General features: G+C 47.7%; 1 protein-coding gene across 5 annotated transcripts in view; it reads left to right on the top strand.

The window, feature by feature from the left end:
* The first annotated feature begins 4159 nt into the window (after window positions 1-4159).
* WDTC1 (WD and tetratricopeptide repeats 1) overlaps window positions 4160-8286 on the top strand; it is a 64562-nt gene continuing 60435 nt past the window's right edge. For 2 of the 5 annotated variants that reach the window (XM_025278652.3, XM_025278654.3), the window contains exon 1: window positions 4160-4579. The gene's annotated coding sequence lies outside the window, so the exon portion shown is untranslated. The remainder of the gene's footprint in view (window positions 4580-8286) is intronic. The other 3 variants (XM_025278650.3, XM_025278653.3, XM_025278651.3) reach the window with 3 other exon arrangements.

Raw genomic sequence — 8286 nt, 5'->3', positions numbered from 1 at the left:
AATCATGAAGTCCTAACCACCGGGCCATTAGGGAATTCCTACCATAGAATTCTTTGAGACATTCTCTTGAATGTTCCCATCAGTGGCGATCTCTGCCCCTTCTTTGGCTGGATTAAAAAAAAATGAAGATAATTCATTTAGGAAAGAGAAGACTCAGTGGGGACACGAGAGTCATATTCATTATCTAAAGCTTTTTTAAAAAAGATATTTAATTGCTTGGACCAGTTCTTAGTTGCTGCTCATGGGATCTTTGATCTTCACTGGGGCATATGGGACCTTTAGAGTTGTGGTGTGTTGGACCTAATTCCCAAATCAGGGATCAAACCCAGGCCGCCTGCATTGGAATCAGGCGTCTTAGTCATTGGAGCATCAGGGAAGTCCCTAAAGGTTTTTTAAGAGAAAAAGGGATCATTTTGACTATCACTCCTAATCAAATTGACACAAGACTTTACAGTTTATGTAAATATCACTTCACTTAATACACAAAATCTATGTTGCCACCGAGAACAGAGTTGAGACAAATAAGTGGAAGTAAGAACTGCATTACAAAGAACTTTCTAGTGATCAGAATAATGCAGACAAGGAAATGTGCTACCCCATGACAGGAAGAATTGCTCACCTGGGAAGGGCTGAGCAGAAAGCTGAGGATGCCAAGCAGGAAAGCAGATTAGGGCTCAGTTGACGCTAAAATTCAGACCCAAGTCTGGGGCATGAGATTGGCTAATTCTTTCTTAGTTTCGCTAAGCAGGATTTTAGAGAAGGAACAGAAGATCAGTAAGATAAATGGGAGCAGGAGGAAGCTTCCAAGTGGAGTGAATAACTTAAACAAAGGTGCAGTGTCCTCAAGATGAGTTGGGATACTCTTGATGGACCAGTTGGACTGGAGTGGACAGTTTGGGCCCTTGAGGGTCTGTGACTTTAAGCAAATCACCAGACTGTTTTAGATCAGTTTTCTCTTCCTTAAAATGAAAGGACTAACCGAAATCAGTGAGTCTGAGGTTTTCTCACAGCGACCTAGAGGGCACTCCCAAAGGCTTTGCAAACACAAGTCCTAAAGAAAATACTAGGAGGGAATGTGTTAGTCGCTCAGTCATGTTCAACTCTTTGTGACCCCATGAACTGTAGCCCCCAGGCTCCTCTGTCTATGAAATTCTCCAGGCAAGAATACTGGAGTGGGTTGCCATTTCCTTATCCAGGGGATCTTCCCGACCCAGGGATCGAACCCGAGTCTCCTGCATTGCAGGCAGATTTTTTACCGTCTGAGCCACCAGGGAAGCCCCTGATGAGTACATTTTTTAAAAAAATATTCAATTACAAACTATTTCAAACATTCAGAAAAATATAGATAATAACATAACCACTAAGATAAAAGTGATGTTTAATATTTTGCTATGTTTACTATTGACCTCTTTTTTAAGAAATAAGTTAGCACTATAGCAAAACCCGGCTTCCCAGGTAACAACAGTGGTAAACAACCCACCTGCCAATACAGGAGGCATAGAATACCAGACCACCTGACCTGCCTCCTGAGAAACCTGTATGCAGGTCAGGAAGCAACAGTTAGAACTGGACGTGGAACAACAGTCTGGTTCCAAATAGGAAAAGGAGTACGTCAAGGCTGTATATTGTCACCCTGTTTATTTAACTTATATGCAGAGTACATCATGAGAAACGCTGGGCTGGAAGAAACACAAACTGGAATCAAGATTGCCGGGAGAAATATCAATAACCTCAGATATGCAGATGACACCACCCTTATGGCAGAAAGTGAAGAGGAACTCAAAAGCCTCTTGATGAAAGTGAAAGTGGAGAGTGAAAAAGTTGGCTTAAAGCTCAACATTCAGAAAACGAAGATCATGGCATCCGGTCCCACCAGTTCATGGGAAATAGATGGGGAAACAGTGGAAACAGTGTCAGACTTTATTTTTTGGGCTCCAAAATCACTACAGATGGTGACTGCAGCCATGAAATTAAAAGATGCTTATTCCTTGGAAGGAAAGTTATGACCAACCTAGATAGCATATTGAAAAGCAAAGACATTACTTTGCCAACAAAGGTTCGTCTAGTCAAGGCTATGGTTTTTCCTGTGGTCATGTATGGATGTGAGAGTTAGACTGTGAAGAAGGCTGAGCGCCGAAGAATTGATGCTTTTGAACTGTGGTGTTGGAGAAGACTCTTGAGAATCCCTTGGACTGCAAGGAGATCCAACCAGTCCATTCTGAAGGAGATCAGCCCTGGGATTTCTTTGGAAGGAATGATGCTAAAGCTGAAACTCCAGTACTTTGGCCACCTCATGTGAAGAGTTGATTCATTGGAAAAGACTCTGATGCTGGGAGGGATTGGGGGCAAGAGGAGAAGGGGACGACAGAGGATGAGATGGCTGGATGGCATCACTGACTCGATGGACATGAGTCTGAGTGAACTCTGGGAGTTGGTGATGGACAGGGAGACCTGGCGTGCTGTGATTCATGGGGTCGCAAAGAGTCAGACACGACTGAGCAACTGATCTGATCTGAAGAGACTCAGGTTTGATCCCCTGTGCTCCTGAAGGAGGGAGGGAATGGCAACCCACTGGAATATTCTTGCCTAGAGAATCCCATGGACAGAGGAGCCTGGCAGGCTATAATCCATAGGGTCGCAGAGTCGGACACAACTGAAATGACGTGGCATGCATAACCAAACCCCATTGTTCATCTTGGTTTTCTTCCTTTTCCTCAGAGGTACCCACTTTCCCCAAATTGCTATGTGTTTTTCCTCTTTAACTTTTTGTACTTTTATTTCATATGTAAGCATCTATAATATGTGGTATTTTTGTGTTACGTTTTACATCAATATCATACTGAATGGATCTTTTTCAACTTCCTTTTTTCCACTCATTATTATGCTTTTAAGATTTCTCTATCTTGACAGCATGTGAATCATTGAATTGGTTGTGTAGTACTTCATGATCAGGGATTGAACTTGCTTATCCTGCATTGGCAGGCAGATTCTTTACCCCTGACACACCTGGGAAGCCCCTGATGGCTCAGCATTAAATAATCCACCTGCAATGCTGGAGACTGAGGTTCTATCCCTGGGTGAGGAAGATCCCCTGGAGAAGGAAATGGCAACCCACTCCAGTGCTCTTGTCTGAGGAATTCCATGGACAGGGGACCTGGCAGGCCACAGTCCATGGGATCCCAAAGAGTTGGACACAACTGTGAGACTAACTTTCACTTTTCAAGGAACTGTACTCAGTACAGGGCTGACATAGTAAGCAAATGCTCAGCAAAAGCACATTATTGTTATTGTCTGATAGAGGGCACCCTATGGGTGAGCAATAAGTTTCCATTCTTGGAAGATGACCTTGTCTTCTTTTTCTGACTGGAGGCTCCTCGTGAGTGGGGCCCAGTCTCTACCTTCAGAAGTTAGGCAAAATGACTCCCTTGTGACCTTGGGAACTTCTTTAGAGAGGAAGTGACTCCTCCATCAGACTTGGGACTCCACGAGCCTGGAACCGCCTCTCAGAGGTGGGAACAGCAGTACTTCCACCGATCTCAGATGCATCTTGTCTCTTCCAACAGACTGAGGGTTTCCAAGAGTGTGTGTATGGCTGGCTCCCCTCCAGGCCACCCAGTGTAGGCTGATTACCTTTTATCCTCCTCCTTCAGGCGGGGAGACAACGGTGAGGAATGTGCCGCTGCAGCAGCCCCCAAGAATAGGATGGAGTGAGCTGAGACTTGGCTCTAGGGGAGGACCTGGGGCCCCAGCCTTGAGGGGTCCCGCAATTAAGGGGCTCTGAGGAAGTCTTGAGAAGGCTCTTGCGAGACTGTGTCGGCCTCTGGGGGCAGTGGGTGAGGGGAGTGTCCCAAAAGTGACAGCAGGGAGCATTTTACGTGGATATAGGATAGAAGGCGCGTCCGGGTAACTAATGGCAACTGGGCGGGGTAAGCCCGCGCTGCGGGAGTTCTTCGACGGAGAAAAACTACGACTCCCAGGATGCCTCAGGGCCTAGCCCAGCTTTTCCGCCCGCCCACTGGCTGCCGGTCTGGCGAGCGGCGAAGCGGATTGGCCGCGGCTGTGCGGGGCTCCCCCACTAGCAGGTTAGTGGGCGCCGCCGGCAGCAGACGTTGACCGGGCGCGGGGAGTGGAGGGTGTTGGGGTGGGGGGGGGCCCTGATCGCCATTCTGGAAACTGCCGGGCGCTGTCTCCGTAGCGTAGCCGCTGGCTGTGAGGCGCGGGGCGGGGGCGGAGACTGCGTGGCGCAGGCGCGGTGCTGGGCTTCTCCTGGGTCCCCAGACAGCTGGAGGAGATAAACAGAGCAGGAGGAGGGAGGGGAGTGCGTGTGTGAGAGCGCGCGAGGGAGTGTGAGTGTGTGTGTGAGCGCGGGTGTGAGGCGGTGCGCAGGGGCGGGCGGAGGCGCTGTCCGGCCCCGGCCAGGCGCCGGGCGGGGAGCATGGGAAGGGGCTAGAGCAGCCCGGGCCCCCCAGCCCCCTCCCCGGGATCCGCGCCCCCCCTCCGGGGAGAGGGGCCGGGCCCCCCGGACGGACATGGGCTCCTGAAGTTGCGCCGCCACCGGTCCTAGGAAGAGGCCTGACAGGTACGGGTAGCCGCCGCCCCCTGCTCTTCGCGGGCGCCCAGGCGAGGACCGGCTCCGGCAGCCTTGGGCGCACGGGCCGCCTCTGCTCTGGGCCGGCCCCAGCCCTGCCGGCCCGGGGGCCTGAGCCCGTCCGCCTCGGGGAGGGGGGCCCGGGGTGTCCCAAGAAGGGGCAGGCCTCGCCGGGGCGGAGGGCAGAGTGGGCCGGGGTCGAGGTGGGGACGGAGGGCTGGCTGGGAAGTGGTGGGGAAGGCTCTGGGAGTTCGGGGAGCCTCAGCAGAGGGAGAGGTGGAAGTCGTCCCATCACGGGACTTTTTTGCGGAGTTTTTGTTTGACATCTGATATGGCCCGGGTCTCAGGAAGAAGGGGGCAGGTGGAAGTGCCGAGAGGGCAACGTTGACCTGACCTCCTGCTCTCTCTTAGTTTCTCTCTCTCTCTCTCTGTCCGTCCCCGTGTCCAGTCCAGGCTTCTGGCAGCCGCAGATGCTTTCAGTGGCCCATCCTGGCACCAAACTGAACTCTGCCGAGGTGTTTCCACCAGGCGACTGTAGCGCCCGTACAAAAAGGCCTTTACTTGGGAACTGGCTATTCAGTACCCACTTCAAAGGGCAAATAGGAAGTGTGGAGTAGGAGAGAGACTGCGACCCAGCAGGTTCCAATTCTCGTTGCTGAAAGCTGCAGAGACGCCCCCTTGCCAGCCAGGTTGAATTTGCCCAGTGCCCTCTGTCTCTCCTCTGCAGGTGTGCTACCGGGGTCTCCAGAAAAGAGATATCGGGGACTTACGACTCATGTCTAACAACCTAATTTGATTATTTCGCCCAAAGGCCTTTTTTTTCTATGACTTTCTTTAACTGGTAGAGCAACTTAAAGTTTTCTTCCCAAGTTAGTGAGTTTAAAAGCCTGGTGGGGTGGCTGTAGCTTCCCCATTCTTTCTAAAGATGGGTAGGTGATCAGGGCAAAGTGGCAGTTAAGTCACCACTTTTAATAAAGCCTGAAACAGTTTTGAGAAGACTATTCTGAGGTCACCTTCTGACTCAAAGGCATTATGAAATCCCCACCTAGGGCACAGGTATGCCCAGTGGCCTCACTAAACTTTTCTGTATCTTGCAGTCCTTCTTGAGTGGCTAGTCTTTGTTCCTAAGTTGAAGGAACTACTTAAGGCTATTTTGGTTTGAATTCTGGTTTCTTCTTTGTAATTTTTCTGTTTTTAAAGACGTTGTTGGCTGTTGAGTATAGTAATAACTAGATCCTCTATCACATGCCAAGGAGTAACTAGAAGGGCTTCCTTGGGCCAAGTCTAAAGACTGACAATGAATTTCTTCCTTGCAAGCTGTTGTGTTTCATTGGTAGGTGGGAAACAACCTTTTCTGCCATACTTTGTCATCACACTGCTTCAGTTCTGGAGTCCAGCGATCCTTCCCTCTTTTAATCTGTTTGGGGGCACTTGTGTTCAAGTCACATCCCTGTTTGCAGAAGCAGTGCTTTGGGTCAACTTTCAGGAATAACTGAACAGCAATTCATATTTGTGCCTGGGACTCCTTCCCTTGGGGTCACTGAAGGAAAGAGAATATGTGTAATGCTTGTGGTGATGATCTCATTGACGATTTGCCAGTTTTGAGTTTTAAAGTAGTCAAACAGCTTTCCTAACTGGCAAGAACTCATGAGACATCCTGTGAAGGATATTTTCACACACCTGGGCTTAGAATCTGGCAGATTACAACTGAAGAAGCCCCCTGCTAAACATCTGTAGCTCTGGAGAGGCTAACTGCTGGGATGATCCAGAACTGTGACTTTAATTATTCTTTAAATATTTTTCTTCTCTCTTATTTGAATTAAGGAATATAGCCTGTATGTGCAGTCCTGGGTCTCAGAGAGGGAGTCATAGACAACACGTAGTGTGGTGATACTTAACTTTTCTTTTGGGCGACTGGTTTAATGATCCATTCTGTTTCCTTTCTTCTTTCATTGTTACCTTTTCAGATTCTCCACCACATCTTTGGGCTGCCAAACCCATATAACTCTTGGGCTGTGCTTTCTTCTCAGCTGTATAATAAGAAAGCTCTTCAAAAACCCAAGCCTTGATAGTTCCCATCAGAAACCAGTCCCTTGTGTTACATTTAATTCGGGCTCATACTGTGAGGGATATTTGCTAATTGGAATACATCCTAAAAAGTGACTGACATTTATTGAGGGCCTGGTATATGTCAGACTCTATGCTCAGTAGTGTTTTTACTTTATCTAATTTAACCTTCATGACTACCCAGTGAGGCGAAAATCATTTTTCCTAATATACATATGAAGATACTGGTTCAGAGAGGTAAAATAACTTGCTTAAGGCCACACAACTAGTAAGTGAAAGGATCAGAATTCAGACCCAGGTCTGTCTCCTCGGGAATCGTGACACTTGATCAGGAGCTGAAGGGACCAGAGCTAAGAGCCTGGGGGACATATACTTGAAGAACTGTCCTTGGAAAGGGAACTGGACTTTTCTCTGTGTGATTCTGGAATGCAGCATTAGGATCAGAGGATAAAAATCCCAAGAGGGTAGATGTTGGCGTGACAGGAGAGAATTTGGCTTTCTAAAAACAAAATGGGCTGCCTTGTGAAGGAGTGAGTTAGCCATCATTGGAAGTATTCAAGCAGAGGCTTTGCCACTTTTTATCAAAGATATGGTAGAGGAGTTCATACTTATGTAGTTAATTGGACAAGTTTTTTTTTTTTGTAAACTGTTAATATGTGAAAATTATATGAAATTCCTATTGTTTTGGTCCATAAAAAACTAATATGTATTGAACATTTTGTGTCTGGTACTTGCTGGACACTTTTCTTCCAAGATTTCATTTAGTCCTGGTGATAAGTATTATCACTATTCCCACTCTACAGATGAGGAAGCTGAGGATCCAGAAAGTTGACAGATATGCTGGAGGTTACACAGGGAGTAATAGTAGGGCTGATACTTGATCCTGCGTGTGCACCTTCTTAGATGCGTGTCCTGGAGTAAATCACATGTTCTCTCTGAGCTATGCTTTTCTGATCTGTGAAATGACCACCTACTCTACAGTGGGTTTGTGAGGAATCACTGATGTAATATTTGCTTTTCATTAGATCTCATCTATTGCCCATCAAGGGCCTGGGTTTGGGGGTGAAGGGACTTTGGTTTCTTCAGGGTGAATTCAGGCCTGTCAGAAACCCGGAGAGTCGTTCTGGGGTTCATTCTTGGCGCTATTAGTAATAGCTGCTGACTCCACAAAGGCCTTTGTGGCATTAGTGACTAATACCTTAAAACCTGAGGCCCGAATAAGAGGAGGATTCAGCCAACAGGTTGGGGTATAGGAGGCAGTGTTGGAGGTTGTGTGGAATGGAAATTCTCACCCTGTTGTAGAGTCAGATTCAGGGATCACTGCTGCATCTTTATATTTAATGTCTTCTTTTAGAATGAACAAGGTCATAACTGCTAGAGCTGTGACAGAGCTGGATGCAAAGAATAATAACCCTTAATCCTCCCTGTAGCCATCTGGGGAGGTATTAACCCCATTTTCTTGGGGAAGGGGGCAGAGGAGGATCTGTTCTTGCCCAGGTAGCTATCTACAAGCTCTTTGGAGGCAGTGTTAGGATCAGGACCTTGGTAAAATTATGTCCTTGTTCATAACCCCCAGATTTTATTTTCGGAAAGCATAAAACTGTGCTTATTCGTGAACCTTTTAGAGAGCC

This window comes from Bubalus bubalis, chromosome 2 (genome assembly GCF_019923935.1).
Source record: "Bubalus bubalis isolate 160015118507 breed Murrah chromosome 2, NDDB_SH_1, whole genome shotgun sequence".
NCBI lineage: Eukaryota > Metazoa > Chordata > Mammalia > Artiodactyla > Bovidae > Bubalus > Bubalus bubalis.
This window is presented reverse-complemented; position numbering and strand designations above follow the sequence as displayed.